We start from the raw sequence: 18,557 nt of genomic DNA, 5'->3' as shown, positions 1-18,557 counted from the left end.
AATGTTTCCTAGGCTGCAGTGGGCTGGTCGGGAATAAAGACAACAGTTTGTACTGCTGCAATTGCACCTGGCATGTAACAGGTGTTTTAGAGGACTTTCCTTACCTGCTCAACCTGTTCAGCTGCGAAACTTGGTGTATTTTAGTATCTTTCACATTCAGTACAGCAAGAAAAATTAGCCAGGGAAAAATAAAGCACACCTCATAGTTGTTTCATCAATAACTCTCTGATGGATGTTGATTTGTGAAGTCTTACCATGGCTCTGGGATAGAAAACATTCCTGAGCCAAGTTGATGGTACATCGCTGAAAATAATGCGGTGAGCTTCCTGGAAATTGCAGTAAAGACTTATTGTTTATTGTGGCTTAGTGATACTGTGCTAATTTAGAAACCATGGATGACGGCATATCCAAACTTGTTGAAAGCATCACACACTTGCTAGACATCGTGGTTGATTGCTACAGTCTAGCCCAGTCTGTTCTCCCAGGGTTTTCTTCATCTAGCAGTTGCTGGTGGTGGAAATGTGAACTCCTCTAGGGGAATGTGTGATTGGCTTTCTGTGTGGATCCTTGAGAGAGAGAGAGAGAGAGAGAATTTTGAAAAGTGTTCAGCTTTGAGCTCAGCTGACCAGATCTGATTGCTTGTTATCAGGTCAAGAGACAGGTCTGGGCCTGCAAAATGGGAAACAGCTGGTGAGGTTGTAGTCCCATCCCCCACGGCTCCCACTGCTGGAAAGTTCTCACTGTGAGAGGGAGATGGAGGCCAAAAGGTGGGTCAGTGAAGCGAGCAGCCACCGAGTAGTGTTGGTGAGTGTCCGCGTTCAGGTCTTCGGGAAGGAGTTCTGCAGTCACCTTCAGGCCTTTGTTTTTGCTAGAAGAGATCTGGGTTTGGGGAATGGAACTGAGGACAACTTTCTAGAATACGACAGATGACTCATGTAGGGGTAGCTGGGCAGGAGAATGGGATGAAGTCAGTCAACATTGTGAAGAATACACTTAGAATCACAGAGAACGGAGGAGATGCACTCCCAACCTGTGCGTATTATGTGAACAGCTAAAAGCCAAATCCCAACCCAACACCCGTGGATCTCCACACGCAGGCAGCCAGTGACCCACAGCAACTAATGTTTACTTCTGCTTGTGTCTTGCTTGGCTATACAAGGGTAGGTCTTGAGGGTGCATCTTTTCGGTTTTAGCATTCTGATTTTATCTTGCAGTTTGATGCAAAACCTGGAATTTGTATTGGTTTTGCCCCACATGTCAGCCATCGCACTTAAAATTGCTGTTTGATTTGTGTGCTTGCTGTGCATTGTGAAATGTGTCTGTGATTGTTCAAAACTGTGCCTAAGAGAGATGAAGAAAGTGTGTCCCAGAGGCCAGGAACACCTGTCCCAGGTACCTACCACGGTGTCTGCACTGCATCTTATCTGAACACACTTGCGTGCACAAAAGAGCCGGGGTTGGGGCCGGTTTTGCCTGGTACCCTGCCGGGGGCTGAAGGCTAGGCGGGCGGTAACAAGAATCAATATATATTTACGGCGCGGGCGGGGGGGGGGGCGGGGGTGCGCGGAGCTGCAGGGCGGGGCAGCGCTAATGAGAGCGAGCCCGGCTTGTGGTTGGTTCCGGAGCCTGGTACCCACAGAGGAGCAGGCAGGGAGGGAGGGATGCAGGCGGGAGGATAAAGCGATGAAGTGCGCTGCGTTGCCGCTCAGCAGGCGCCGAGGTGGGAGCCGCAACACGGTGCGTCTCTGACCCAGCCGGGCCCCTCCTCGCTCGCACACTCCCCGAGCCGCCGCGCGCTGCTCCTCCGTGGCAGCCGCTCCTTGAAGACTCTCGGCAGCCGGCAGACCTCGGAGAAAGCCGGTTGTCGCCCGGGTCCCACCAGTGGGTCCCAGGTGCCCGGTGCCTATGCAGGGCACGTGCGCCCGCCGGCTCCAACCTGCGCGCTGACGGGAGCATGATCTGTACCCAGGCTGGGGCTGCCAAGGTAAGTGTGAGGCGTGCGGGGAATCTGCCTGGCCCCTGGCCCCTGTCCCCTTCCCACAACGCCTCCGGCCCTTCTCTGCGAGGCTTCCGCACGGCTCCAGAGGCCGCGGCAGCGCCCTCCCCAGAGCTGGGATCCACCCAGCTTCCCACCTTCTCGCTTCTCCGGCGAGGTTCAATTGTCACGGTGGGGCACGCCGCCGCCCAGGCCGGACTGGCATCCCTAGGTGGTGACCGCAGCTTTGGCATAGCAGGCGCACCGGGCCCTCCTTTTGGGCAAGGAGAGAAACAAAGAAGCCCCCAAGCGGGTTCGCAGCGCCTCCCCCGCCTCTCGGCGCCCTCCCAGTGGCGAGGAGGTGTCAGGGGAGGGGGCGGAGAGACCTACGTAATCCCCCTTCCCAGCCCACACCCACCCCTTGTGAACCAGAGCTCTGCTTTTGCGCTTCACCGTGGGCTCGCTTTTGGACAATTGTGTCCCATGCAGTGCCGGTGGTTGGCGCATCGAGCGCTCAGAGCCCCCGCACGAGCTTGCCGATGCTCGCTCGGGGGACCCCGGCCAACTCCGGCCCTCGCTCCCTTCGGTGGTGGCAGGCGGGGCGGATGCGCGTTGTGGGTGCGCGCCCAGCCGCTCCCAGTCCCCAGCGGACCACGCTGCGCCGCTCACCAGAGCCTGCCACCCGAGTTTTTAGCGGGAGCGGTCGGTTATGTCGCCTTAGGTATTACGTCCTGCACACAGACAGGGAGGGGGGCGCGGGGAACAACGGGTCCGGTCCTTTTCTGGCTGGAGGTACGCTTCCTCTTACCCCTGTACTCCAGGGCCGCGACAATGCAGCAAAACGCAAGCGCTCAAACAAGGTGGCCCCCAGCACCCAATCCCCGTGCCAGGACACTCTGAGAGGCTGAGCTGGAGAGTGTGGATGCGTGGTCCGTGTATCTTGCACATTGAGGCTGGGCACCATAACTTCTCCACTGCCGATATTCAGCGCGTGGGGGTAGCTGGCAGGGACGCAGGCTGCAGAGATGCCCGCCTTGCTGTGGTTCCGGGCACAGCGCGCCTCCGTCTGCACTGAGCTGACAGCATGTGGGGGTTCTCCTAGCCGCCCAGGGTATCATTTGACGTTGCAGTAGTTTTGCGCTCACTTCTCTTGGGCTCTGCAGTGGTGCAATTCTCCCCTTGTTTTTGTTTTCTCTCGGAAAAGATTAAGAGTGCTGTGTTGGGCAGAAATGAATACAGGAAGAGCAGCATAGCTCAGAAATTAAGGGAGGCATCTGTCTTCTTGGGGATCCAAACGCGATTTAGAAGAGCAGATGCCCTACCCCACACGGCCAGCTCTTAAAGACCCCGGCAGTGTTGTGCTCTGGGGCGGCTCAAAGCAGGTGGCCAGATCTTCGTCTCTCATCAGTGGGCTCGCCCGGCCGTGGCTATTACGGTAATTCATTCTGGATTGGGGATTCATTTTGAAAATGTGTGTTTTCCACTAATCAGGGATTAGAGTCCACAAGCTTGCCCTGGTATGAATGTGTGTGCCTGTTTCATTGGGAAATAGGTTGTGGTCCGGTTGGATCTCTGTGGCCTGTTTGCGGTATGTGCTACCTCCCCGGGAATGTGACGTTGGGGAAATGAAGCTGGTTAATTTCTAGACCTGTGGGTAAAATCGGATTTAGGGTGCTTCGTTTTATTTAACCATGCTCTCTGTGTCTGCTCTGGGATTGTAGTCTGGTGTTGTTGTCTGCTCTGCAGAAAGAAGGACAGTTCTGTTTTTGCCAGAGGTTGCTTTTTCTTTTCTTTTTCATGACAGCAAATTGTGTAAGTTTAGTCACATTTAATATTACCGACTTGGTGAGGGCACCCAGACGCTGAGCCTGAACCAGTGCATGAGAGGGACTTGGCGCTCCTCTTGCTTTCTGTTTTGCTATTTGACTCGATTCCTGTAACACCCTTGTCTCTTAGAGATGGATGTATTCTAAGATGGCTTTTAAGCTTTTCTCTCAGTGGTGTTAGCATCAGATGTGTGCTTGCTTTATCAGGGAAACGTGAACAGACCAGAGGTAATCATGAGTGGACAAGCTTCAGTCTTGTTCCCTACCTGTAAAGTTGGGCCAGCTGATTGCGGTGGCTCCTTCTCCAGCATCCTGCGATAGCTTACAGAAGAGTAAGGAAAGTTACCCAACTTAGGGAAGGCAAATAATTATAGGCCAAACCACATAAGTAAACTAAGGATTGACTACATATTTTATGGGTTATTCTTACACCTTACCATCTTTTAAACTCAGGTCCCTGAGTTTTCCCCATAAATGAAATTAACCACCAATTCGAACAGGTCTTCTTTCTTTTGTTTTGGGGTAGAGAGAAGACTGTTGTATTGATTGAATAACAACTTTTTCTTCTATTTGCACTTTATGATTCATCCCAATCCTGTTATGGATAACTGAGAAACTGCCTTAATTCCAAGGATTGATCTTTGCTTGCTTGCTACTAATGAGACTCTAGATGGCTGGTTCATACTACGTAGCAATTGGCAATCACTTCAAACTCACTTTCCCTGATACAGTTTGGTGCCACGCAGCAAACTTGCCGCTGCTGTTGCTTGTTATCAAAATGAGCCACGAATTGGGCAGTCTAAATATTTTAGTAAAGTGTTTTCAGGTGCTCACAGTCATTCTGACAATTTAAGTGTAGTTGAGGTGTTTGGTCATTGATTTAGGCTTAGTCACACATTTTTGCACAGTTGTATACTCACTTTTAAATTTTTATTCATTTTAATGGTAATCGAAATAACACCCAGCCCTTGTTTGGCTCAAGTCCTGTTATCTTGGCAAGGCAGCCTCTGCCAGGTGTCATTAACTACTTCCTGTCCTGTTTGTCCAGAGAGCCTTGCTGCTCGCCCAGCCAAGGCAGCTCTTAACATACTGCAGTGCCCCGAGTGGTGAACGTGCCAGTCTTATTTAAACTTCTCTGACCTTCTTCAGGATGCAGGCATTGTTGTATTTCCCACTCATCTCTACAGTACCTAGCACCTGGCCTGGTACGTGGTGTGTTCACAGGAATGTGTACTGAGTGCATTTCGGGCCGTCAGAATCCTTTCCCATAGTACGGGTAGGAGGTAGTAGGGATGCTGTGCTCTGTGAGTCAGCTGGGATAATGAGAGGTTACGTAAGATGCTTAAGGGAAACGGTGAGCCAGGACTCAAATCCAGGCCTTTTACCACGCCGCTTCCATGGGAGGCACCACTCGCCCTCAGCAAGCCACAGGGACGGTGCATTCAGAAAACCAGCTCAAATGCAGTAAATTGGGACTGGGTTTAACTGGAATGATCTGGAATGCCTATTTTGACGAAGTTTACGGGATTCCTACCCTGTCGTGCCTCAAAGTGGTTTTAGAAGGAAACTTGTTTGTCCCAAGTACTGTCTTTTATCCTGCCCTTAACCAGAGAGGGTGAGCACCTTTATACCTACCTTCCGTTCAAATCTGAGCTCCACCACCCACAGCTGACGGGGTGGCCATGTACAGGCAAGGCCCATGTTTGTTCAAACCCCATTCGACCTCCATAGGATGTGAGTCTGCAATGACCCAGCAGTGGAAGCCGAGCCAGCAGCGTTCTTGGAGCCGTCCAGCTTGACTGAGTCTCCTGACCAGCAGATTCCTTTCAACAGCCTGTGAGTCCCTGTTTCTCTGCCGCTTTCCCTGGGTGTTATTCCCCTCGGAAACCAGGAAGTTCAGTATTCACTTGTCCTTTCTGGAATGTCCTGCGCTGAAGTAATGTTTTAGAGAAAATGGCTTGGAATGTTTTGTGTGAATTTCTTCAGGTCATTTTTCTTTCTTCTGTCTGAGGTTTACGTGTTTTTTTTTTTTCCTCTTTAAAAGTAGAAGTTCAAACAAAAGTTATTTCTGACATCATGATTCAGTGATTGTTTTAGCTGATTTATTCCACTGGGCAAGTTGGAGAGTAAAAAATATTAGTGATAATGTAACTTTGCAGTATATGTAGTAGAAGCATATACGACTGTGGAGATTGACTCAGCCTTGCTGAGCCCCTCCAGTAACACTGTTCTCCACAAATGCATGTAATAATTCAAATCGACAAAATGTGTGATGTTTCTTGTTCCCAGTGGGTAGTAGAGTGGTAAAAGTGTGCAGTTTGTTAAATATACAAAATATTTAGAACTGAAAGTCTCCGTCAAGATTCCAAGACTAGCAAAGCATTTCACCCTCAACTGTTCCACGTGCTCCACAGCTCAGTGATTCTTCCATTCCAGAGTGTTTCTCAAAATGCATCCAGAAATTTCCCTTTCAACTTCTCTCTAGATTTTCATTGTCCCTGCGGCCTCTTTTCATGTCCCCTCTGTCCATAAGGCTAGTGCCAGGAATCCAGTGGTGCCTGCCTTGCCCAGCCTTGGCAGAGGCAGGAGTCAGAGGCTCATAGTCAGGCTCACAGTGCCCGTTCTGATGTCCAGCTTCTCTGTGTTCCAAGTGTTAGTCACTTTATTGCTTTCCCAAGAAAGATGCTGCGAGGCGTAGAGGCAGGGGTGTTCTAATGACTTTGTAGTGCACGTGTATTTTTCTTTTTTTTTTTTTTACATATATTTTTCATAGACTTTCTAACATTTGAAAGCAAAATACAACTCATCTGTGTCTTAAAGCCTCTATTTAAATACTTTGGGAGACAAAGTGGTGTATTGACAATCTTATTTGTCTATATCATTGTGTTCAGAAGTGAGGGCAGGGAAGCTGGTAAATGGCTATGTTCTGAGACCTGGACACTGTCAGGAAAATGACCACTAGCAGATATGAGGGTGACAACAATGCCAACAAGTATTGGCAAACCATCACAAAACCCACTAGACTGCCAGGTCAGCTGGATTTCCATAGCAACAAGTGATGTGCGTAGTTCACATTGTCAGTCCAAAGCACATTCTTTCCCTGCTTATTTGTCCCATGTTTTATATGCAGAGAGAACTGAACAATAAGGCTGTAGCACAGCCATGAGCTCTCCGGGCATTATCAGCATCTATTGCATGAGATATTTTGGGGAGAATTCAGTGGCTGGAGCTTTAGCTGGCTTTGGGGGTGGGGAAGCTGGGTGCCATCTGTGCCCATGATGACGAATTCTCTCATGGAGACTTCGTTCGGGGTCCCTTTTATATATTTAGTGGAGCAGATTTTCCACTTCACACTTTCTAGATATATTTGTATTGCACAGATGTCAGGGAAATATCATGTGTGTGAAAGGAAAAAAAAAAAGACTGAAATTCACATCCATGCCCAGGGATTGTAATTCAATCAGTTTGTCCTTAAATTGACACCCATTTAATTTGCACACATGACTCTGCTTTTGTTTTCGGGTTTTAAGTCGAAACAGTTGAAGAAACTGAAATTTCAATCCTACAAATTATTAAAAGACCTTCAGGTGAAGGAAACGTCACAAAGACAAGGAGATCAGAATTAAACGTAACAAAGGCCTTGCGTCAGCGCTGTTGGTATCAGAGCTGATGGAGCCTGTCAGCGATTTATAATCCGCTTCCTGCAGAAAAAAACTGCAGGACTCAGTCAATGCACTTTTATGCTAAAAGATGTCTCTTTCTTTTGTAAGTATTCATAATTCCTCTTATTGAGAAAACTTAAACAGTACTTAGTTAAATGTTTTTCTGATTTTAGCATCACTATTTTTATGGATATATATATCCATATTGATAAAATATCCACAAATATATGTGTATGTGTATATATATATATATATATATGTTTAACTAGTTATTTGAGAAGCAGGTTGAGACAGAGCTTTGCCATCTGCTGGTCCTCTCCCTCAGTGTTGCCAATAGCTAGAGCTGGTCCAGATCCACACCAGTAACCAGGAGCTTAGTCTCATTTTCCATAGGAACTCAATTTGTTGAGTCATTGGAGTTGCCTCCCAGGCTTAGCCTTGGCAAGGAAGCTGTAATCCAGAGCTGGACCCAGGAATCAAACCCAAACACTCTACTGTGGGCTGCAGGCATCTTAACCAGCATGGTTACTGTTGGTCTAAGTGAGCTTTTGCCAGCGTTCTGTCCCCTTCTTTCACCCCTTCCACATTGGCCTTAGTGTTCCTCCTGTTTACCTGGGTATGCAACCTCCTTGTAAAGCACATGACAGTAAGCAAATGATTGCTAGACATATATAATATATCGCTTTTTTTTTAAAGTTTTATTTTTATTATTTTTTCATTGGAAAGGCGGATATACAGAGAGGAGAGACAGAGAGGAAGATCTTCCGTCCAATGATTCACTCCCCAAGTGAGCGCAACGGGCCGATACTATGCCGATCCGAAGCCAGGAGCCTCTTCCAGGTCTCCCACGTAGGTGCAGGTTCCCAAAGCTTTGGGCTGTCCTGGACTGCTTTCCCAGGCCACAGGCAGGGAGCTGGAAGGGAAGCGGGGCTGCCGGGATTAGAACTGGCGCCCGTATGGGATCCCGGGCGTGCAAGGTGAGGACCTTTAACCACTTGCGCCACCACACCGGGCCCAATATATCGCTTTTCACAAAATCCTGACACTACACATCTCCCCATGATCTACTTTCTGTTCCCTTTTATAAAAATGTCGCAAAAAGTTGTCTCACTTTCTTCATTCCTTTAAGGATACATTTATTGCATATTATTTGATATCTAAATAATAGCACATAGACTGTAAAACAAAAGCCACTCTTGCTACCCCAAGCCAGATTGCCATCATTCCGTGGTTCATGGAAGCTGCCCTTGGGGTCCTGCCTGGTTTCTGGAGAGGACCCAGTCAGGCCCCTGGCCCCATCTCCCTCTGCTCTTCTAATTGCACTTGCCTAAGGGCTGACTACACATCCCAGCTTTGCACATCTAAGCAGCTCATCACACCTTGGGCCACACTCTGTAGAGTCATGCAGGACACCAGGTTCTAGTCCTTTCCTGCCCCCTCTCTGGATCTTCTTTCTTCATGTCCTTCTGAATGTGTCTTTTCTCCAAATTGACCTCCGTTGAATTTTGATCTCCTTGTGATGTCATGCCCCACAACTTTCTCATATCCCTTCTCGCATGTTTTCCTTCCCACCCTTTCAACAACCTTTTTTTTTTTCTCATGCTGATGATCCTACATGTATTTTATCGGCTTTGGCTCATTCGCAGAACTCCAGAAATGAATATGCAGCCTCCTAACTCAATATCTCCTTAAATTCTACCCAATCTTAAAATTTGCATGTGAAAAAAATTTGCAAGTGAAAAATACAATCTTTGTAGCCTCAACTTGCTCCTCCTGCATCATTCTCTATCTGTGTGAGGGGAAACTGTCCTCCCAGTTGCTCAGGGCAAATTCCTGCAAGTTCTCTTGGCTTCCTTCGCTTTCATTCTAATGTGGTTTACAGCAATTCCCCCTTCTCATCTGCCCAACTCAGCACAGCATCCAAGGCTAAGCCATCGTGGGCCCTTCTAATGAATTTCCTGTGTTCCTTATCCATCTTATAGTCTGTTCTCTACACAAAGCCCGAGTTTATATTCCTCTGAAATGTAGCTCATATTCTTCATTCAGTTCCCTAATATGACTGTCAGGTATGGGTTAGGGTGTTAGGATAGAGCAGAGAGGCAGCACAGGACAGTCCCATCCCTGTCCTCTGGGAAGATGTGACACCACCTTATGGTCCACATCCTTCAGTGGTTCCATGCATCCCGGAATGAACCCCAGATTCCTTATTTTGCCATCAGCACTCTATGTAATTGAACTTCAGGCCTGAAGATCACCATCCCTCTGCTTGTCTGGTCCCTGTGCTCAATGTCCTTGCACTTCAGAGAACGTTCCAGGCGCACTGTGCCTTTGACTCTTCCCCTGACCTGGAGGGACTGCATTCTCACCAGCACCAGCTGGTGTTTCCCAGCCCCCTAGGTAACTACACCTTCTGAAAGATGTTGCTTGACTACTCATTAGCAACCATTTTCTATCTACCTGCTTTTTTTTTTCTTCACTGTATTTCTTCACACTACTTAGCATCATCTGAATTGCTATGTATTTTCTTGCTTGTGCCCTAACACATGCCTGCCTTTCTTACTTGCAAACTTCCTCAGGGCGTGAGGTTGCTTCCTCACTTAGTGCTCAGTAGAACACTAGGTGCCGCGCTTGCTTGGCTGGGTGACTGAATGATCTAACACAACATATCTTCGTGAACAAATCCAACGTCAACATTTTCTCTATATCCACTTCACACCTCATAAATCCCTTTGAGATGTGCTAGAGTTTGAGTGATCCTTTAGGGGCTGTGGGCCATCTGAGAATTTCCCCATTAAGCTAGTGGCTGGGTGTCCTCCCCAAAGCCCAAAGATTTGGATGATACAGAACCTGAGCTTTTGTCCTAGCTGGCTTCCTGGAACAGAGAGAAGGGCTAGTCATTGCTGGTCTTGGCTTCCCTCTCAGCTCCTAGGGAGCCTGTAGTCAGTCACTAGCTTATTGTTGAATTGAATCACTTGTTACAATTGTTGTTGCCAGGACTTGATTAAAACTACTCTTGTTTCTAGTTCCTCAGGGCCACACTGACTTTGTCATCTTGAATGTGAACATGTGATTTCTGAATTGCTGCCCTTCCAGGACAGCTGAAGTTTACACCATGAAGAAACACCCTCAGACCATAGGTTGCAGTTGGGTCCCTTGGCCCTCTGCTGTAGCCAAGCAGCCCCCTTCCTCCATTCTCTAGATACACTTTGCTTTTCTACATTTGTGTGCTTTTTCTCGATGCTGTTGTTACTCTGAGGCATTCTACCGATTTGTAAATTTACCTCTGAAATTTTAGACTCTGGCTTAAACATCGCCTCTTTGCAAAAGCTGTCACTCTGTTTCCCAATAGGGTATGATCTCTCTCTCCCCTGAACTCCACTGGGATGGCTATCATTACATGACCATTAGGAACTCTTCTGTCTCTCAGCCTCCCTGCTAAATGCTGTGCCCCACTGGGTTCAAAACTGGGTCGCGTTTATCTCAGGAATCCTGAAAGCACTTGTCCTGGTGTTTGCCATTGCCGCCACTGCTCTGAATGCCCAATGGGTGAGTGACCCCAGGGACGAGCCAAGAGCTAGGGGGCTCTGTATTGTGTGGCTTCTCGAATGTTGTGCTCAGTGGGTGCGTCCAGGGAACGCAAACCCTCATGACAGTGATTAAGTAGAGACTCAGAAGGCACAAACTTATGAGGATGGGGACTTTATTGTTTGTAAGTTCTCCTAAGTTCCAAAAATTGTCCTCTGCACTTAAGAACTACTTACAGACTGAGTGAAGTAGACAGCTAGTTTCTTACAATTCCAATAATCTTGTTAAGTCAGCAGTTGTCCTGTGGACCCAAGAGGGTCCCGGCTCCCCAGCTGGAGGTGGAAGCCCATTTTCTGTAGGCCAAGTGCTTACTTCTTCCTCCTTCTGCTTGTTTTCCAGCCTTGCCATGAGCAGGTGAGGCCTGAAAGAGACTCACCCAGGAACACCTTCAAGGTGGGAGAAATTTCTTTAGGGAATGACCAATTTTCAGATCTGAAAGAAGAAATAGGGTGGAAATTTCAGAATGTTTAAGGACTCCAATCTAGAAATAAGAGCCAACCATTGTGGAGACAAAAGTTTCATGACCCCTAAGGATTCTGCCTCTACTCCTCTGGTTTATTCCTTTTGTCTAAATAGCCGGGCACCCATGGCTTTGGAGGGGTGGTTTTCACATAAACCTGTGTTTATGGGAGCGAGTGCTGCCTAGAACCTCTTTAAGGGGAGAAACGGTGGCGACAAAGTCTGTTATTCCATCAGCAGGGAGCTTTACCATGAGTATTTTTGTTCTTTAAAATTAACTTTTGATAGCAGCTTAGCACAATTTTCATTTTTTATAAGATATATGTCATAGCAATGTAGCCATTGTTCTCTGTCCATTTGTTGCAATACAGTAAAAACCTGGGTCCAGAGCAATGGCTCAATGGCTAAATCTTTACCCTGTCAGCACCAGGATCCCATACAAGCACTGGTTCATGTCCCAGCTGCTCCACTTTCCCATCCAGCGCCTTATGGCCTGGGAAAGCAATAGAGGATGGCCCAAAGTCTTGGGACCCTGCACCTATGTGGAACACCTGGAAGAAACTTCTAGCTCCTGGCTTTGGATCAGCTCTGTTGCGACCATTTGGGGGGAGTGAACCAGTAGATGGAAGAGCCTTCTGTCTCTCCTCTCTGTGAATCTGATCTGCTTTCCTAATAAAAATAGGTTTTTACTTTGTTTCTGTAAAAAATATTCATTCAGGTTATGTTGTGCTATCCTTGAGGAAAAATATTTCAAATTCAGAAATTAATATTTTCATCTATTTCCCATGACAGAGGAATGCTATCAGGTTGTATAAAATAGATACTAAAGAAATTTCTAGTTTCTAAAGTGAAATTTGGCCAAGGGACTCATGAGTCTTAAAATAAAAAAATGCATTTTAAGTACACATACCCCCCACACATCCTGTATTTTTATGCAACTATAATGCACCAACACATATATTTTTTTAAAATTCTGGCTATTTTCAAGTGAATTTCAAGAACTTATTTACTCAGAAAACATTTCTTGAAGTACTATTATGTGACAAACATTTCTGAGTGTGGGATTTTTAATCCTATCATGGCAAAAATCAACTCACAATTCAAGGTAGTAATTTTTAAAGACAAAGCACAGCTAAATCCCCATGGTGAAGTGCCTATTTTGAAAAGGCAGATTGAGAAGTTTGTGGCCTTTAAGGCTCAGTATTTTATTTTTCACAGTTAGTGGAGGATCTATTGTGTACCAAGCATCCGCCTAGAATTTGTTACAATGATTGGCATTCCTTTTTTTTTCTCAGGGCTTTCGGTGAAATTCTCAGAGTTCTACTATTGTTTCCTGAGGAGCTACTCAAAGTTCTATCATTAACTGCAACAGTGGGAGGGAGTATTGAGCTTACAGGTGAAGACCCGCAATACTTGGGATTCTATTCCCGTTTCTTACTCCTGTCTGCATCTCCTGTCAGTGCAGGTGCTTGGGTGACCATGGGAATCTCTCAAGTCATCAGGTTCCTGGCATGCACATGACGGACCTAAATTGTGTTTCTGGTCTCTGGGTTTGGTCCCAGCACAGCCTCTATTGTCACAGGCATTGAGTGGGTAAGCCAGTAGATAGGATCTTCCTCTCCCCAACCCCCTTCTCCCCCCTCTTTCTCCAATAACTTATTTATGTATTTATTTATTTCTAATGGCCGCCTCTGGGACTTAGAAACTCCTGCAGTATTCTGACTATATCTATTTTTACCAAAAGAAAATGTGTGATTGGCCTTTGACACCTCGAGGCCAAGGCAATAGGTATGTTACCACTGAATCTGTTGCTGTGGGACAGTCTCCTTAATAGCAGGGGGACAAAGCCAGGCTGACTGAAGTTTCTGGATATTGGGTACTGAGCCACAGCCATCAGGCCTGCCCAACACTACAGAATAGCGGTTCTGAACTGTTCAAATGGGGTGAGCTGCAGGTTGGGGAGGGAGAAAAGGCTAGACCCGCCTCTCTCAAAAGCTATGTTGTATTTCTGAATTAAACGATTTGTCACCTTAATCTAGGGTAAATTGTAGTCTCTTAGAGAAAGCATTGAACGAACAACTTCAACTATAGTGAGAAAGTGGAGGAATCTATATCTATAAACTCAAATTATCTGAGCAGATGAGAGAATGATGGGGAAACGATCAAACTCCATGGAAGCTTTCATTCCCTGGTCTCAGCCCTGCCCCCTCCCCCTTTACCTAAGGTGCATTTGTCTCTACCAAGCAATGTACTTGAAGTGTTATTTATTTATTTATTTATTTGGAAACATTAATCTTTGGGGTAGGATTTTTTTTTTAATTAGAACTATTGCCTTTGACATTCATTTTGAAGGCAACAGAGGGTGAATAGCTTTGTTTTTGCATGTAACACATCTCGGTATGAATTTCCAAATGGCTTTTGAGGGATCCAGGTATTTTTTTTTTCAAATCTATTTTTTCTTTCAAAGTTCTATTAGCAGGTGGAAGATATGACTTCAGGCATTCTTCAGGCAAAGAACTTGGTGAGATTTGAAAAGTAGCTAAGCTGATTCTAGATTCATAGAATGCTGGCTGGAAAAGGATTGTACACCCATCCCACTTAACCCTTCCCTCCACCCCCAGTTTTCTCATAGTGAATCAAGTCAGAAATAATCTTCTCAGGTCACAGAGCTTGCACTTGTTAAACCTAGCACAGATGCCTCACTCTGTGTTGTGGCCAGGTGCCCTGCACTACCCTTTAGCAGTTCATTTTAAGGCAGGGCAGGAAAGTCAAATATCCCAGCACATGTCTCAACTGAGCAAAGCATCTTGAGCTTCATTGTTGGCAGTGGGGAAACTGGTGAGTCAGGAGCAGTAGCCTGGTTGCTTCTTAGCTTGAAGTCAATTACTGTCCTATGGAAATGCGACCCAGTGTTGCTAGTACTTTGATTTTTTTTTTTTTAAAAGAAGGCCAAAAGATTAGATTTCCAGGAGAAATTTTATATTTTAAATGTTTTTCTGCTCATTCCATTGACGGATTTTACAATCAATATTCATTGGGCCAAACTAGACACAAGTTTGTAGTTTCTCTGGAAAAACTGTGCATTCAGGATGTCCTTGTTGATCTGAGCTGTTGCAACTGAGCAGCATAGACAGAGGCTAATAGACGAGGGAAATTGGTATCATTATAAGACCAGCAGTTGGAAGTCCAAAAGAAGGGGCCAGTGTGGTGGGGTTCTGGAGATGGTTTCCTTCCTGGTTACAGACTACAGACTTTTTACACCTTGCATTGTGGGAAGAGAGCTGGATCCCAGGAACATTCCCGAGGGCTCCAGGCTCATGACCTCATCGCTCAGTGACCCCTATCTCCTAACATTATGTATATGATTATATAGTATATTTTATAATTACATATTATTATATATCCTAACTTTTGCATTGGAAGTTATGGAGGATTTCTGTGATGGAAATAAAGGATCACATCTTGGCTTCTAATAATTAAATTCTGAAATGTGCTAAGCGGCTTTTTGAATTTTGACTCAATTCTAGAAGATACATCTTATTACTAAAAATCATTCAGGAAGCATGAGACACTGAGCTGCTTGCTGTTCACCATGGGGTTAGACCAGGGCCTCTTGTGAGGATCCTAGATGAGTCTCGGATAGATGAGGATCTAGAAGATTGGTCCTTTCCCAGCCTGGCAACTTTCTCAGTCTGTGCTCTGGGAGACTTTATTCTTTAATACAGCTTTACAGATGTCTTGAGAAACTCCCGCTGTCTCAGCATGCCTCAGATGGGATATTGTCCTAAAGCCCCAGGGACAAAATCCATTCAGATAAACAACATGCGTATCTAGCCAGCTCTCACTCTTCTCTCTTTTTTAAGTAAAACACCCCGCTTGCGTCTCCTCCTGGGTGCCTTGGAGGTTTACTGCTTCTGTTCCTCCATAAATGCTCCTGTTGCTCTTGTTCAGAAAGCCTTGTGTAAGCCTTTTTTACCTTCCACATCTGCCCCAGCATGTTGAAAATCCCTTTCTTTGCTTGTTTTTTTGCTATAGCATCTTTAAAGTTTTATTTATGAAACATAGCACATACATATCATTAAGGGCCTTACTTATGTACTTGAAGAGCAGAGAGAGCGAGAGAGAGCGAGAGAGAGAGATTGATTGATCTTCTGCTGGCTAACTTTCCCAATGGCTGAAATGTCCAGGACTTGGCCAGGCCAAAACCAGGAGCCCTTCATCGAGGTCTGCCCCATCCTCTGCTATTTTTCCAGACTCATTAGCAAGGAGCTAGATTGGAAGTAGAGCAGCCAGAACTTGGACTGGTACACACATGGAATGACAGTATTGTAGAAGACAGCTTAACCTATTAAGCCACAACAGCCGCCTCTAGTGTGAAATATTTTCAAATCTTTGTATATGAGGGATCCTTAGAAAGTTTTTGAAAAATGCATGGGAGGGCCCTAGTGTCTGAAGTCCTCACCTTGCACATGCCAGGATCCCATATGGACTCCAGTTCTAATCCCGGTGGCCCCACTTCCCATTCAGCTCCCTGCCTGTGGCCTGGGAAAGTAGTAGGATGGCCCAAGGCATTGGGACCCTGCACCTGTGTGGGAGACCTGGAAGAAGCTCCTTGCTCCTGGCTTTGGATTGGCTGAGCTCCAGCTGCTGTGACCACTTGGGGAGTGAATCAGTGGATGGAAATTCTTCCTCTCTGTCTCTCCTTCTCTATGTATATCTGACTTTCCAATAAAATCTTTAAAAAGAAAAAAGCATGCATAATATACATGGATTTAATTTTTACATGAATATGAATTTATCTTTTAATTCCATTTTCTACACACTTCCTGAAGTATCTTTGTATATATGCATTCATTATTTTAGTTGGCTAGAGACACCCTAAGAATATGTAGGTATCTGTTATGTGTCATTCTTCTTTGGGATTCTTCATTCTATATTTTGTATTCAAAATTTTTGTAATCCTGCTAAGATTGTACTGGAAGATTATTCACTCCATTTTATAGGTGGAACACTGAGGTCTGAAGAATCTTGTGGCTAGACAGGCTCACACCCAGCTAGACTTTCTGGTCACCAGCCTTTTTATTTTCAACATTTACTTATTACTGGGCACTGAAGTTAAATTTACCTTTTATATTTTTGGCAGTTTGAGAAAGTAGAAATATTAAATTGATGAATGCAACATGTTTAAATCATTGGCTGAGTTTTGGTTATTTCCATACAAGCGTTTTCCAGAAGTAAAAATGATGAATGCAAAGCTGCATTCCAGTTTCTGCCAATGCGCTGGAAAGTCAGTCTTTTCAGAACAGCTGTCAGCACATGGATCTTAGAGTAACTGTCTGCGCAGGAAAATCCCCGGCTGCTCGGGATGGAAGACGGTGAGTCAGGCTGTTTTATAGTGCTCCTTTGTCAGGAGAGGCAAGTCATTGGAAGGGGCCACCTTGCAGGTAGGTGTGGGCAGATGCCAACTCTAGGAAACAAGATCTTCTACTGACCAAGAGGCAAGCCAAGTTGGCTGAAATGTTTTCCCTGTGTCTTTTCACTGCATCTTGAGACCAAAGTCTGAATGCCGTGTGCCATGGCAAGCAGAGGAAAGGAAAGGCAGTGTAAGGCCTGGTTGCCTGAGGACATTGAGTGGGACAATACCCTGATTCCATGAAGGTCTCTGGCAGCAAGACAGATGCGTTCCTAGTCACTGGTGTCTTCTTGGACTCATGGCCGAAGGATAAAGTATGTGTTTTCATCTCTACCGATTCTTGATCTTGGAATCAGGTCTATACACTGCAGATCTGAAGTGTTTGTCATCTGTGGTGTTAACATGTGTCTTTTGGTTTCATTTATGAGGAGCTATTGATTGGGAGAGGTGACCTTCTCATGTTTCCTTCAAAAAGTAGGATTTGTCTTCACACTTAGTAACAGGGATGAATTCCTGCTCCCCAATAGCCTTCCAATAAATTACATTGCAATCTAGTGGATCGTCGAATCTGTTATTACATTAAGGCTTGTAAAATGGTGACTGTGCAATTATGTCATTTCCTCCCGCTGTGTTAGCTGCCTTTTTTCCATAAACAAGAGCTCTTGTTCCCTCCCTTGGTGCATTAGAGGGGAGAGAATCGCTGTGTTGTTAGAGTTTTATTTACTCAGTGTGATGTAATCAATTACCATGATTATTCTGCTCAAAGTAATCCAACCTTGGCCAGAAGATGCCTTTTGTATCATCTCTAGCAAGAACTTCAGTGCTTACTTCTCTTTTTATTTTTCTATCCTATTTTCCTTCACCCCTTCCTCTTGTTTTTCACTCCCATCCTCCTTCCTTGCCAGTTTTCCTTTTCTGTGATTAAGGATGACAGTGGGTTACCATATTGACTAAAACCACAGCAAAATTCAGTGATCGTGGTGAACGGAGATCTTTCATCTTGCCCTTGCCTTACATTCAACCAGTTGCAGTTTTTTCATCATTAACTCATACAGGCTGCTCTTTCAGTTTTCCTAGATATGAAAGTGTTGCTCTATTTCTAGATTAATCAGTGTGACTATGTGTAACATTTTATTATACTGTGAACCTTGGAGGGTATTTATTAAAATTAATCGGTGTGCGTTCTCCTGTGACATAATGAAATCATCTTTTGTATCAATAGTCGATCTAGTTGTAGACTATTCTAAGATTTATTTATTTTACTTGAAAGTCAAAGTAAAGAAAGAGAGGGAAAAACAGAGGGAGATCTTCCATCTAACCATTCATTCTCCCAAATGGCCACAATGGTCAAATGGTCAGAGCTGGGCTCATCTGAAGCTGGAAGCCAGGAATTTTTTCTGGAACTACTATGTGGATGCAGGGCCCAAGGCCTTCAGCACTTCTCTGCTGCTTTCCCAGATCATTAGCAGGGAGCTGGTTGGGACGTAGAACAGCTGGGATTCAACCTGTGTATGCTGGCATCACAGGTAGAGGGTTAACTTGCTATGCCACTGCACTGTCTGCTATTAATCTATTCCTAAAATCTTGAAATATACTCAACCCAAATATTGTTTGAATTTTGGACTGTTTGGATATGT

At 45.4% G+C, this 18,557-nt stretch overlaps 1 protein-coding gene across 1 annotated transcript in view; it reads left to right on the top strand.

Annotated features, from left to right (window-relative positions):
- Positions 1 to 1,648: 1,648 nt before the first annotated feature.
- Positions 1,649 to 18,557, top strand: part of HECW1 (HECT, C2 and WW domain containing E3 ubiquitin protein ligase 1) — a 273,623-nt gene continuing 256,714 nt past the window's right edge. Inside the window, exon 1 of the mRNA XM_040964952.1 lies at positions 1,649 to 1,984. The gene's annotated coding sequence lies outside the window, so the exon portion shown is untranslated. The remainder of the gene's footprint in view (positions 1,985 to 18,557) is intronic.

Source organism: Ochotona curzoniae, unplaced genomic scaffold (genome assembly GCF_017591425.1).
Source record: "Ochotona curzoniae isolate NIBS_2020 unplaced genomic scaffold, NIBS_Ocur_1.0 scaffold_3835, whole genome shotgun sequence".
Classification (NCBI taxonomy): Eukaryota; Metazoa; Chordata; class Mammalia; order Lagomorpha; family Ochotonidae; genus Ochotona; species Ochotona curzoniae.
This window is presented reverse-complemented; position numbering and strand designations above follow the sequence as displayed.